At 42.5% G+C, this 14555-nt stretch overlaps 1 protein-coding gene and 1 long non-coding RNA gene across 3 annotated transcripts in view; both read left to right on the top strand.

The window, feature by feature from the left end:
• Positions 1-4574, top strand: part of LOC120372230 — a 95769-nt gene extending 91195 nt beyond the window's left edge. The window contains exon 5 of the long non-coding RNA XR_005584804.1: positions 4445-4574. This is a non-coding gene — a long non-coding RNA (uncharacterized LOC120372230). The remainder of the gene's footprint in view (positions 1-4444) is intronic.
• Positions 4575-6232: 1658 nt separating this feature from the next.
• The window catches only part of SERPINE2 (serpin family E member 2), a 36755-nt gene continuing 28432 nt past the window's right edge, over positions 6233-14555 (top strand). Inside the window, exon 1 of one of the 2 annotated variants that reach the window (XM_039489577.1) lies at positions 6233-6384. The gene's annotated coding sequence lies outside the window, so the exon portion shown is untranslated. The remainder of the gene's footprint in view (positions 6385-14555) is intronic. The other variant, XM_039489578.1, reaches the window with a different exon arrangement.

Genomic DNA, 14555 nt, shown 5'->3' on the forward strand with positions numbered 1-14555 from the left:
ATTTGTTGGAAATCACTACCACATAACTATTATAGATAACCTTCATGATGAAGTGATTGCTATTGAAGTGTTTTGATGCAATAAATACCCATCTCTGGAACTTTATTAAATGGAACATCATTGTTGCTATTGGGAGTCAATGATCACATTCAGTTAAGATGGAAGCGGCCTATTCTCAACAGTTGACAAGAAGGGGTGAATACCAAGGGAGGGAAAATTACTTTTGTAGTACTAATGAAGCCAATGGACCACTTCCACTTTAACTGAATTGGCTCATTAGCACTGACCCCCCACTTGGTAAGGCAACTTCCATCTTTTCATGTGCTCTAATATATATTCTGCTTACTGTATTTTTCACTCCATGCATCTGATGAAGTGGGTTTTAGCCCACAAAAGCTTATGCTCAAATAAATGTGTTAGTCTCTAAGATGCCATAAGGACTCCTCAGTCTGTATCAGCAAAAAACAACAACACAGCTACCACTCTGAAACCTGTCACACAAGATGGACTCTATCAGTTCCAGGTTTGAAGCAGTGCCTATATCTGATTGAGCCATAAAAATCTTCTGAAAAGGGACTAAGCTTCTTTTAAATGTACGCTCACTACAATTATACACACATATTCTGCTAATAACCCATTAATGCATTTCAACCTATTTCGGGAAACCACTGTTTAGTAACGGATCTTCTGTTATGCACTGATCCTTGGCTATGCCAAACACAGATGAGCCAATTAGCCTTCAAAAAACCTAGGGGATATTGCTCACTCCAGCTTTGTATTGAGTATGAACCCTAAAAAAGCAAAGATTCTTATCTCTGTTAACATCATTCTTATTGCTGTGTTCAGGTGTCCCACATTGGTGTTTTCATTTACAGGCCTATTATAACCCATGTCACTAATACTTTCTAGTTAGATTGCTTCAGATAAATAAGAATTTAGCTGATAAGTGATATTATCTGATTCCTGTAAATGAGTAAAAGCATAGCAGCTAACAGTCCTCTGTGCTTACAGATTAAGAGACAGAGTGGAAAACTTTTTAATCTTATCCTCATTCAAAACTCAGCCAAATGGTTTGGGGTCAAATCTTGGTCTCATGTACACCAGTGTAAATCAGAGAAACTCCATTCAAGTTAAGGTACCCCATGAGCGATGGATTTGGCCTCAGATTGGATTACTTGTTGTTGGGTTTTATTTATGTTTAGTAAATAGCTGCTGTGTGTATACATATATAGTATATTTTGTCAGTAGTCTGGAGTATGTTATTCTCAACCAGTGGTTCATGTCTCTGGGGAGTCATGTAGGCAATTAGGGGGTTGCGAGGTACTGAAAATTTTATTACAGCCTAAAGGAAAGAAAATCTCACTCCCTCACTTCTTGCACAAATACTCTTCAAATTCAAGTATTCCCTATCAATGTCTCAAAACGCACATAAATTATACAGGCTTCTCATTATAATCACTGATACTTTTTGACTTTTACTTTTATAGAAAATGCAGGGGGGTTGAAACATTTTTTACTTTGAATAAAGAATTGCCTCCTGGTCTATGGCAGCATTCATAGGTACCAAAAAGTAAGCATTCTCCAAAATTAGATAGTGGATAGACACTGTCCTTCAAAACCACACCCTATCTTTTCAGTTTTAGACTTGTATTTGAATCAATTTTCCCATATTACTTTGATTTTTTTCCCTTTTGAATTTGATATGTCAAAGTTTTCCATCATGACGAGATATTTTGCTATAAGTGAAATAAGAACATAAGAACGACCGTAAGAACATAAGGTCAGACCAAAGGTCCATCTAGTCCAGTATCTGTCTACCGACAGTGGCCAATGCCAGGTGACCCAGAGGAAGTGAACCTAACAGGCAATGATCAAGTGATCTCTCTCCTGCCATCCATCTCCATCCTCTGACAAACAAAGGCTAGGAACACCATTCCTTACCCATCCTGGCTAATAGCCATTTATGAACTTAACCACCATGAATTTATCCAGTTCTCTTTTAAACGCTGTTATAGTCCTAGCCTTCACAACCTCCTCAGGTAAGGAGTTCACAAGTTGACTGTGCACTGCGTGAAGAACTTCCTTTTATTTGTTTTAAACCTGCTGCCTATTAATTTCATTTGGTGACCTCTAGTTCTTGTATTATGGGAATAAGTAAATAACATTTGCTTATCCACTTTCTCCACATCACTCATTATTTTATGTACCTCTATCATATCCCCCCTTAGTCTCCTCTTTTCCAAGCTGAAGAGTCCTAGCCTCTTTAATCTTTTCTCATATGGGACCCTCTCCAAACCCCTAATCATTTTAGTTGCCCTTTTCTGAATCTTTTCTAGTACCAGTATAAAAAATAGAAATTGCTGACATTTTCTGTAGTCTTATTAGTGTCTGTATGTGACTTTAACCCTGTCCCTTCAAAATGACTAGATCTCGTCTGACAAAGCTATCTGGTTCTAAGTATAGCCTTGTGACATATTAGATATGAGTATGAAGTTTTCTTTTATATACATATGTGCACCAAAATTTAATATAAACACACCTTCATACAAATGAATTCAAATAGTAACAAGACATATATTCAGTTCAGACCTTTGTACAAATTCAGGGTGAAATCCTCTCATCCTTACTAAGGCAAAACCTCTGTTGAAGTCACTGGAGTTTTTTGTCTAAGTAAGGACCTCAGGATTTGGCTAATTAATTTTAGCCTACATACAAAATCAATCAGTGCTGATACAAAATAACTAACAGGCATGATGCATGATGTTTTCTTTAGATACCTGAACACGTGTTAATAATTTACTTTATAATAGGTACAAGTATATAAGACCATTAATTAATTAGAAAAATAGTGATTACTTATCTGGGCTAGAGGTGGCTGCCCTCTTCTACATGATCGTATACTGACAGTGCACCATGGCAACCAGAAAGTGGAAGGAAGAAGGCTGCTTTCTGGCAGCATAATTCCAAGGCTTTACCTACAGTGAGCTGGGAACTGTGCTACCCAAACTGGGTTTTAAATACAACTGAAAACCATTTCAAGCTAATTTGGTGGAAACACTCTTGGCAGGGGCGGCTCCAGGCACCAGCACGCCAAGTGGGTGCTTGGGGCAGCAAGCCGCGGGGGGCGCTCTGCCGGTCGCTGCGAGGGCAGCAGGCAGGCTGCCTTCGGCAGCATGCCTGTGGAGGGTCCGCTGGTCCCGCGGCTTCGGGGGACCTCCCGCAGGCTGCCGCCGAATTTGTGGGACCGGGGACCTCCCGCAGGCAAGCCGCCGAAGGCAGCCTGCCTGCCGTGCTTGGGGCGGCAACATGCCTAGAGCCGTCCCTGACTCTTGGTCTTGTCGACATCTGTGTTTAAACTAGAAACAGACCTAGAGTGAAAAATTTGGATTCAGATTTGCCAAAGTTTGAGTATATTTAAACCTGGGGTTTTGGTTTGTCTTCAGAGAGTATGGGGTACTTGCTAGGTATCCACGCAGCTGGCCAGTCACTTGGTTCTGGCTCCCCCTCCTCCTTATTCCCAAAAGCTAAAACGCATTAAAGTGTTGCTAAAAATACATTCCTAATATTAGTGTTCCACATAGTTTTCACAGGGATGTTCTGTAATCATGAAAGGAAGATGAAAGGGTCTGCATGATCACTCATAGAAGGAGCAGAATGCATCCATGAGACTCTCTCTATATTAACATTTGTCCATATGAAGAAAGAGTTTGAGAATCAGTGTGTGTGACAAATGTCAAACTACTTGAAATGCAAGGGTTTTTGCATTTGCCTCTAAATGGGTCCATTTTTTTCAGAAAATGTCACTCGTATGCACATTTTGGAGGGGGAAGAGCATTTCTGAGTGAAAATAAGCAAAAATGGGCCATGTATTGAACAATGGTGGCATTTGTATTGAAAATGTGAAAAAATACTCATTTTGGTTGATACTGCTAATAAAGTAAAACATTATGGAACATTGTCTGTCCCCAAATCCCTGTCCTTACTGCCTCTCCACTGGCTGCCCCCTCAGTTGTTCTGGAACTGGGGGCATTTCAGAGATGAGAGAGGAGATTGGTACAGCGATTCTGAGCTGCTCCAGACTGTGGAACAGTCCATAAGCAGCCCTGAGGAGGCTGCCATAAATTAAAGCATCCTCTAGCTGTCCTAGTTTATGCTGGGTTGTATATTGGCTCCCAGAGCAATACAGAAACCCAAGGGCATAAAGATTGTTTAAAGCGCCTTTGTCCCTCTCTTGCTGTGCCTGTAAAATGAAAAAAATGTAACTTTCAAAAAACTCTAATGTGTAACCATGACTGCTGCACTCCACCAGGCTCATAAGATGCCTATTTGTTTAGCTTGCAAATGATCCAAGTGGTATTAACAGGGCTGTCAGGATCCTCAGGGCTGTCAGCCAATGTTAAGATTAATGTGCATTTCCCAGTATAATACTTCCTCCTTGTTACAGTGCCATAGATGCCATCAACATGTAAGGGAAGGGCCAAAGCCCCCTCAAACCAGGAAGTTAGCCAGCTCCAGGCAGTAACAGTAGCACCTGTGACAGAGAACACATGAGACTGAACACACACAGCCAGGGTGAGTGTCTTAGCCTGACCAAGTGTATGTGTGAGACAAGGTGGCTGAGTAATATCTTTTATTGGAACAATTTCTGTTGGTGAGAGAGACAAGCTTTGGAGCTTACACAGAGCTCTTCTGATCTATTTTCAAACCCCGTGCAAACTCGAAAGCTTGTCTCTCTCACCAACTGAAGTTGGTCCAATAAAAAAATATTACCTCACTCACTGTCTCTCTAATAACCTGGGACTGACATAACTACAGCAACTCTGCATACAAAGTGTATGTGTGTTTGCTTTATTCACTGCTGGACTAAAGATTTTGGCAGGGGAAATGATAATCTCACCTGCAAATAAAGTAAGGGAGTTAATAAGGCAAGAGGGGAACAGTTGGGGACAAGCCAGGAGCGAGGAGGATTCTCTGAGGCTAGAGATGGGGGAATTTAGGACAGGAGTGGAGTGACTGCACACAGGCGTGAAGGGAAGAAGTCTATAGGGTTTCTCAACCAGGCAAAAGGGGAGAGTATTTTGGGTTGGGGTTCTCCCAGGTAGGTGGAGTGGGGAGTCTGAGATAAAGGTGGGTAACCTCTCACACAAGCAAGAAGGTGAAGAATGGGGAGGAATTTGGAAAAGGTGGGTGGTTGCTTTCTCTGTCTGGTAAGGGTGGGGTATAGTACTGTCATGAGTAGGGAAGGAGAACAGATTGGGGGCCCTAATGAAGATTTTACCTCCTAAAGTTTCTTCATTTTATTAGAGTCTATTTTCAAACTTTTCCTGGCAACTGTAATGTAAGGGATTTTTTGAGATTTAGATTACAGAGCTCTCATATTGCCCATGTGCTTCAATCCCTCTGCTCTTTCTTGCTAGGGTGACCAGATGTCCCCTTTTTATAGGGACAGTCCCGATGTTGGGGTCTTTTTCTTATATAGGCTCCTATTACTCCCCAGCCCCGGCCCGCTTTTTCACACTTGCTGTCTGGTCACCCTACTTCTTGCTGTACTGTAGAACTACATGGGGGAATGGGTAGAGTTTGGAGAAGGGGTGGGCAAGGATATAGGGTTTTATATTCTGAAACCTGCTGCTCTTGGGGGTGTGTGTGTGTGGCGGGGAGAGGGTGCTTGCTTGCTGACTCCGCATCATGTTTCTATTTGGGAGATGTGATCAGGGACCTTCACATTGGGTGTATGGATACCAAGTCCTTCCTCCAGGACAGCCTGCATCCCACCAGCAGTGGTCAGGTGAGGGGTGAGGTCTCAGCCTCCCCAGACTAGCAGTGATGGCTCCTGACCCAGCTACCTCAAGCGAGGGTGAAGGTGATGGTGTGTGTGTGGGGAGGGAGTTGTGGATTATCTCAATATGGCACTGGGAGAGGGGGGAGTTTGGGGCAGGCTGTTTCTGGGTGGCGATGGAGGGTGGGGGAGTGAGTGGAATATGGTTATGGGAAGGGTTGGGGGGCTCTCAGAAGAGAGGTTTGCGATGAGAACAGGAGTCAGGCTCTGTCTTGGAAAGGACGAGCCTGGCGCAGAGGCGGGAGGGACACGCGGAGGCGGGGGGGCGCGGTTTCCCGCAGAGGGGGCGGGGCGTGGGTAGGCGGAAGCGTTTCGGTTGGGGCTGGGGTGTCCGGGAGAAGGGCGGGGTCTCGGTGGGGGCGGGGTCTGGCCGAGAGGGCGGGATTGGGGCGGGGCTCTGCTCGCGCCGCCCGCTCCCACCGGGCGGGGATAAATCCCAAGCGCGGCAGCGGCGGTGCTCAGTTGCTGAGGGGATTTAAAGGGACCGGAGCCGCCGCGCCGGAGCCTGGTCTGCGCACCCCGGGCACTCGCAGCAAGGAGAGTAGGTGAGCGCCCCGCCCCGGGAGCCCCGCCGCGGCCCTGGGGCAGCCAGGGCCCCACCCCCTGTGTGAGTGCGCGGGCTCCGGCCAGTGCCCGCTGCTAGCCCCGGGGCGGGCGCGGTCCTGCGCGGAGAGGCGGCTCGCTCGGTGCCCTGGGGTCGCGCTGAGCATGCTGCGGGGATCGTTACCCGCCTCCTGGCAGCTGGCGCACCCCGGTTCCTGGGGTGCTGCGTCCCCTGAGCCCGCCGCCTCGGTGCGCGGTCCTATTCTCCCCTGCCGGGTCCCCATGGCCCCGGGAGTAAGGGGTCCGCCCCCGCGGCTGCCCAGCGCCTGCCTCCGGTGGGGGAACCTCTCTCCCCTCGCCCGCACTTCCTATCCCTCCTCACCGCCCCCTGCTGGTGCAAGGCGGGGAGCCCTAGTGTAGACGAGGTGCCTACAGCTGCCAGTGCTTTTTATCACCTCTGTAGCCTCCCATGAGGGTGCTGCAACAGTTTTTATAGCGGGGGTGTTGAGAGCCATTAAACCAAACTGTAAACCCTGTTATTGATGGAACCCACTGCACCCCAGCACCCCTAGATCCAGCACCTATGGCCTCACGGTGACATAGGGGTAAAAGCACCAGCAGCTGCATGGGAGCTTTGTCTACGTTACACCCGCTGTGGCAAGAGTCAGTGTTGAAAACAGTGGAAAATTGCTTGTAGAGAGCCTCGTGTAGACATTGCTGAACATGTGTGTTGGTGCTAATATCGGAATAGTGACAATAAGGAGGCCCATAAAAGACTATAGGCTCGATTCTGCTCTCACTGACTCCCAGTGTAACCCCACTAAAGTCAGTGGGGTTATATTCGTCTTAAACAGATGTAAGGTTGAAGAGAATAGGACCCCTTTAGGAAAGGGCAAGAGAGGGATAAACACTTAGTACAAATGTTACAATGCAGCTTTGTATTGTGGCTTGTACTGTGTCTTAAGAATACTATCATTGTCATTAAAGAAGAATTACAAAGTTAAAATAGAAAAATGAGAGCAGAGGTGTACTCTGAGGTACAAGCAGGAGGGAAACCTATTTTTTTCTGATTATACTTGGAAATAGATGAGAATCTGAGATGGAGATATGTGGGAAACTGCCCTAGTCTATCAGGAGAACACTCAAATAAAATAACATTTCAGTTAACCTATGGGTATACTGTATATGCCAAATGATAGACTGGATAAAAACTGAATGCTCCCAAATGTGTGATTATTCTTTGGTACACTTTTAAAAAATGATTTTTAAAAAAATATTTATCTGTATCTTCAATAATAATTTAAAAGCTTTTTTCTCTTAAAAAAAAATTAAAACTGAATGCATACAGCTGAAGTGTTGGGCAGCCACCTCTCTGATGGAGGCCAATAACCAACTGGCACATAGTGGAAATCTTGGGCCAATAACAAAAGGATAAATTCTTAATCTTATAAAAAATGCCATGTGATCTTTATCCATGCAACAGACAGGACCTTGTGTGTGTGGTTTTTGTTTTTAAAGATTTATGACCACCTCTTCTGTATAGAGCTGTCCAAATTCTCCAGTGAATGTTTTGGGGAGTAGGTGGAAAGTCTTCTACTTGGAATATTTATTGACAAATATAAATAATTTTGACAACTCCCACCCACACCAGCTAATTAACTAAACTATATTGGAACAAGTATTAACAAATGCGCTTTTAACCAAAGATTGAACTCTGACTTACACTTTGAAAATATAAAGCACTGTGCAAGTTCTAAGTATTGTGTAATTCAATTGAATAGATTATCCTGATTGCAAAAGTCTTTTCTGGTGTTTAGTGTCTGCTTAGCTTTTGAACCAAACTTCCAGGAATCAAATGCCCTAAAATTAAATCACAAGGCCTAATGCTCTACACTTTCATGTGAGTTTAGTGCCAGATCTCACTCCCTGAACAGAAGAGGCTACTGGTCCAACCCAGCGATGGATGGATTGGTCAGGATGTGCAGGGATGGTGTCCCTAGCCTCTGTTTACCAGAAGCTGGGAATGAGCGACAGGGAATGGATCACTTGTTGATTACCTGTTCTGTTCATTCCCTCTGGGGCACCTGGCATTGGCCACTATTGGAAGACAGGATACTGGACTAGATGGACCTTTTGTCTGACCCAGTATGGCCGTTCTTATGGTCTGACTTGCTCAATGCCAACTCCTTCAGCCAATTAAAGAACAGGGTCTACTAGCAGTGAAGGAAGTCCCTTTCAGACCTAGAGATTTAATCATAATCTCAGAGGTGGGCTGGGGTGTTCTGTGTTGTTTGTTTCCCTAATTAATGTTTTGTCAGATATTGTTTCTTTAGTTTTAATATCATAAGCAGTCATTCAATCACTCAAGTATCAGAGGGGTAGCCGTGTTAGTCTGGATCTGTAAAAGCAGCAGAGAGTCCTGTGGCACCTTATATACTAACAGACATATTGGAGCATGAGCTTTCGTGGGTGAATACCCACTTCGTCGGTTGCATTGGTTGGTATTCACCCATGAAAGCTCATGCTCCAATACGTTTGTTAGTGCCACAGGATTCGTTGCTGCCATTCAATCACTGACTGTCTTCTACTGTGAGAAATAGAACACTGGTGGAGAAACTGCAGCACAAGATTGAAGGTCAACCATGACTCTTCTCAGTAACTTTTCTTTTCTCAAAGGTAGCAATATATTTATGTACAGAGTTAACTTAACAGATGATGAGCTGGTGGGGGTGAAATACCGGACGGAAGAAGACAAGGATTTATCTTGGCTAGAATTGGGTATACAATACTTTTTTTTTTTAAAGAAGTGCAAAAGAAGGACCCCCAGTGTGTATCAGAATAGTGAATTATAGTTAATGAGTACCTTTGTTTTGCATCTTTAGAGCCTTGCAAATCTGCGGCTATCCACAGACAATGTTTGCGGATTGGATGTGGATACAAATCTTGTATCCACACAGGGCTCTACTTATCTTGATAGATATGGATTATCCTCAACACTTTCATTTTGGTGGAAGTTGTGGATGCTTGGTATGTTTCAGGATCAGGCCTTTGGCTTTTGTTCACAGTAGCCATTAATTTCTTGAGTAGCAAGTGTGTAAATGCAGAAGGAGCTGTTCTACGTAAATCAATAACTTAGCAAGCCTAATGCAGGGCTGCCTGGGGGTGGGGGGGGGGGGAAGTGGGGCAATTTGCCCTGGGCCCCACAGGGGCCTCCAAAAGAGTTTTCCGGGGTGCCTGGAGTGGCCCCTCCAAAAAGGTTTCCTGTGAATTTTGTGTAGTGACTACACACAAGCAGTAAGCAGATGTATATAGCAACACTGTGTGTGATTTGAGGAATGGGAGAATCTGGTGCATATACTGGTGATCAAAATACAGCTGCATACCTGTAGAACTACCAAATGTACTTTGAAGACACAGAAAATGAGGAACAGCCCAAACCGGAGATCAAGATGATTAAATAAATGAATTCCTGTGTGTATAAAATTTGCAAGTTCCAAGATTTAGCATTTCTTATGGCAAGATAGTGAGAAATAGGGAAAGCAGGTGTTCAGTACATAGTAAACTTGGGTGTAAAATGAGCATCTGCTAATAAGAACAGTTGAGATCTGCACAACGGACAGGTTAAAACTGCCATTGTAAGATTTTACAAAAGCTGCTTTGCCCCCCCCCCCAATCTATTTTGTTTTTCTCTGTTGCATCCATTACTAAGGTATTCCAGAGCTATAAAAATATGACTTTTCTCACTTAGACTGGTGGAGATTATAGTAATTGGTACGGGTGGTTGCCTACATGTTACACCATGTTATACCTCAGCTAGGTGATGAGATAAATTCATGTCAGTACAACAAAAGAGAATTACATAAGGCTTCAAAATAATAGTCAATCTCACGTAGGGGTATATGCAGAAATATTGCTGTTCCTACAGTTTGTCAGTGACAACAGGTAAAATAGGTAATGTCTCAACAATCTCCAAAGGTTTTAGCATACAGCTAAAGTCCTGAGATTTGGTCACGGTCAGCAGTTCAACAACTGTTGTAGAACAGGTATATCATGCTTTGCATTTGGTATGTGTATTTGTGGAGAGGGGGAGCCATATAGAACATACAGTCAAACATAATGCAGACACCAACTAGAATGTGGAAAAGTAATTTATTTGATAAGTCTGTAAACTGGCCACGGATAAAGTAAATATGAACCAGATTCAGTTGGTTTTTTGATTACTTGGATGTCTTGCCTAGCAAGAGACAAGGTGCACAGGTAATATCTTTTATTGGGCCAACTTCTGAACAGTCCAGTGAAGATATTTCCACCTACCTTGTGTCTCTGATATCTTGGGACCAACATGGCTACAACAACATATACACAGGCCTGCGGTCGGGTCGGGGGCTGGCTTGGGTTAGATTAGAACTTGTGTAACTAGAGGTGAAAGGTTCTCAGTATCTTAACAGTTCCATGAGCCATCCAGTCTTTAACACTGATAAAATAGTATACAGCAATTTGATAAAAAGAGAGTCCCAGTGGAAGCTTTTTCTTTTTGGGAATCTTATTTAGGGTTGTCTAGACAGTTTTGATTGCTTAATCACAAACATGCATAACAAGGCCCCTTTATTATTCATTGGGGGAAAACCGAAGATAACCATCAAAGAATTTTCTGTTAACTTGGTATACTAAACTGAGTAAGTAATAGTAGAATTCAATATCAAAGATCACATATCCTGGAAAAGAAAAGGATAAAACTGATTAATCATCTCTGTAAGTAGTCTTTAAAGGGTTGCTGTTTTTTGCATTGCATTAGACATCCCTCACCCCAAACAGTCATAAAACTTTAATTTGAAATAACTTCATAGCAGACATTGCCAGGATAACTACTTTAAAATGACATGTAGATATAGATATCCTATGTTGACCATAAACCAATTCTGAACTAACAAGCAAAATGTAGAATAATTTTTTCTTTTGGCTTTGAGGTGGAATGTAGCATGGAAGAGTAAACCCTTTTTATGTATTTGTTTATTGAAAGCTCGAACATTACAAGATGAGGAGAGAATCTTATTACAGAAATAACTTTCAGACTTATCTTATGGAAATATCAATAATGTTTTCAGTGTGTGAAACCTAGCTGGATTTATTCGGATTCCCTTGCATGTTCAAGCACACCCTCTACCGGTTGAAACTGTTACAAAAATTTAAAAAATCTACTACTAACTTGATTACACACTGAGATCTGTTGAAAGGCTAACTGAAATGTGTTTTTTTGGGAGGGGGTGGGTGGAGACGGTAAAGCTGTAAATCTCCTGGATTCTTGAACAGTCTGTGTAGATTACACACTAAAATTATTGCCAAGATTTGTATATTAGGACTCAGACCTGAAAACACACATGTGAGGAGTCTATTGAATTTTAATAAATTAAGATACACAGATGTTTTCCATACTGGGACTATTAGCTATATCCACATGTTGATTCAATAGAAAATATATTTGCCACATAAATTCATCTCTAGTGTGTATGTATGTGCTGGTGTGTGTATATATAGGCAAATTTTCATAACCTCAAATTAAGTATGTTGTATAAAAATGGATTACTGTGCCGAATAGTAATCCACAGTACTAAAATGCTACATATGTAATAAAGACTATACAGTATATTCTTTAGATATGTTGAAAATATCATGGACAAATATGGGAAATCTTCTAATCTTAGTTTGTATATTCTGATTTGTTCATTTTTTGTGCAAATTATATATAGTAATGCTTATCCCACTGATTACATATTACACACACAAAAACTGTTAACAGAACACCATAATTTCAAAATCAAGAACTCAAAAATTAAGAAATGCCAGAAGTAAGATTGCCCATGTATATGCTTCCGCATTCATATGCATTATGACAGAATTTTTAATTACCTGATCACATTATTTTTTTCTACAGGGGGAGTAGGAACTTGAAATTTTTGGCCCTGAAGATATGGAGAGCCCCTGCTATCAAGCATGGGGGCATCAGAGCATTTAAAAGAAAAGGTCTCAATTTAAAAAAAAATAACATGGGCAAAACAATGTATTTTTGCTAAGCCTCATTCTTGGAAGTGGCTGAAATAATAATAATTAATAATAAATAAATCAGCCTCAGGCAGACTCTGGCATGGAAAATTTCAGCTCCAACTATTAAAATTGGTGAGGTTTATAAGCAACTGAAAACAGTGGCCTTACAGTGGGAAATATTGGGCAATCTTAATCATTCTTGAAAGAATTAATTTGTACTATATGGGTTGCGGTGTGGTATAAAGAAAGATATGTGCATTTTGTTGTGAATGAAGTTAGTAGCCTTGTAACCAAGGCAGTAATGTGATAATACAAATAAGTCCTGTGCTAGCTTTCTGTATCAATGCATGCCTGTCCTGCCCTGTTCTTCAATTATGGATGTTTCAGATGACATTTTCACATAATAGCAAAGCAGATTTTTACTTTACAAAGCAGAGGTATAAAAAGTCTTAGTGTACATAGAAAACACTCCTAAATAAAAATCTTGTTTTTGTTATGCTTGCAAGTACCTACAGTGGAAGGTCTAGGACACTGCATTGATGCATCTGATATGGATTAAGAACTTTCTTATGGATATGAACAAAACAAACTTTCATGCTTATACTTCAGGACCTTTTAGAAGCCTTTGATACAGTTGGCCATATAGTGCTGCTGATTGCATGCATGACAGTGCTTCTCTTACAACTGCAGCTCAAAGTTGGTTTTGATTATTTCTTATAGACAGTTTACAACATTGTGAGGAGTAGTTCCTTGCCACAAGACTTATACCCATCTCCTGCTCTCATTAATTTTTGACTGCTTAGAGCAGTTGAGATATCATGTATTCCAGTGCCACCAATATACTGGAGGAGCCTAGCTTTTCAGACACCATGTGTTCCTGAGTGTGTGTGCAGTCCTTGGCACATCTGGGTAAACAATACTGATTGGTCCTTTATACAATACAATAATGGTTGGATCTACTACACAGCGCAAATAGCTTGCCTTTTCTTTTCAGCAGCCACAATCAGGGCTGTGGCCAGCTTCTCTGTTAGTGGAGGGGAGGAAATCACCTAGGATGAAAACTATTTGCCTTTCTCTAACCAGTTTAGTTCATTTGTCTCAAAGGTTTTAGAACCAGAGCTAAATAGCTGCCTCAGACTTGAACTCCTGCTTTGAGGAACTAGAAGGAACATCAGCCTTGTCCCCAGAGGGAAGTATACAGTTTGGGGGTCTGATTGGTCCTGTTGCTTTTCCTGTTTATACACAATGGTGCCATGAGAGATTTAACTAGTCAGAAGAGGCTTTAGCCACTATGGTCATGCTTTTTACTATTGCCAGATTAGATTACTGCATTTTAATCTAGTTGGGGATGAAGATAAATATGTGGAAACTTTAATTTGAATAATGGTACTTTCTGAGCAAGAGAGAGGTTCCCCCCCCCCCAAGAGTTCATCACATGAATTCTGTGCCCATTCTGGGGGTTCCCTATTTTATTGTGGATGTACTTGGCTCCCTTGCTTTGAGAACTGTTGGAGTATTTAAACTTCACTGCACTGCGCCCCCCTTCTCACAACAAAAAATACTAAACAACCTCAGGAGGGGGGAATCGAAGTCTGAGCCCTCCCAAACCCCACTAGCTCAGGCGGGGAGGCCAAAACTGAAGCCCAAGGGCTTCCACCCAGGGCGAGGGGCCTGAAGCCTGAGCCCCGCCGCCCAGGGCAGTGGGGCTTAGACTTTGGCCCTGGGCCCCAGTAAGTGTAATGCCAGCCCTGATGACCCCATTAAAGCGGTGTTGAGACCCACTTTGGGGTCCCGATCCACAGTTTGAGAACCACTGAAAAATTCCATCTGATGGGGAAAAGAGGGCAGAGCATTCTTAGCAGAGGGCACTTTCCTAAAGAATTCCATTGTAATGGTTGTAAGCCTGGCCAGGAGCATGGTGCAAGGCCCACCTTTTTGCAAACGCTTTTACATCTCTGTAATAAAGAATGGCCTGCTATAATCCCTCATGGATAAGTGAGGAGGAATCTCCAATAGTACCTGAATGGAGGAGAGAAAGGGTCTTAAGAAAAAATTCAGTGCATTCTTAACCTTGTGTCTTCTACCTAGAAATTATAGTAATGGTTTCCCAAGAATGGAGTCTTTTTTTGGT

This window comes from Mauremys reevesii, linkage group 9 (genome assembly GCF_016161935.1).
Source record: "Mauremys reevesii isolate NIE-2019 linkage group 9, ASM1616193v1, whole genome shotgun sequence".
NCBI lineage: Eukaryota > Metazoa > Chordata > Testudines > Geoemydidae > Mauremys > Mauremys reevesii.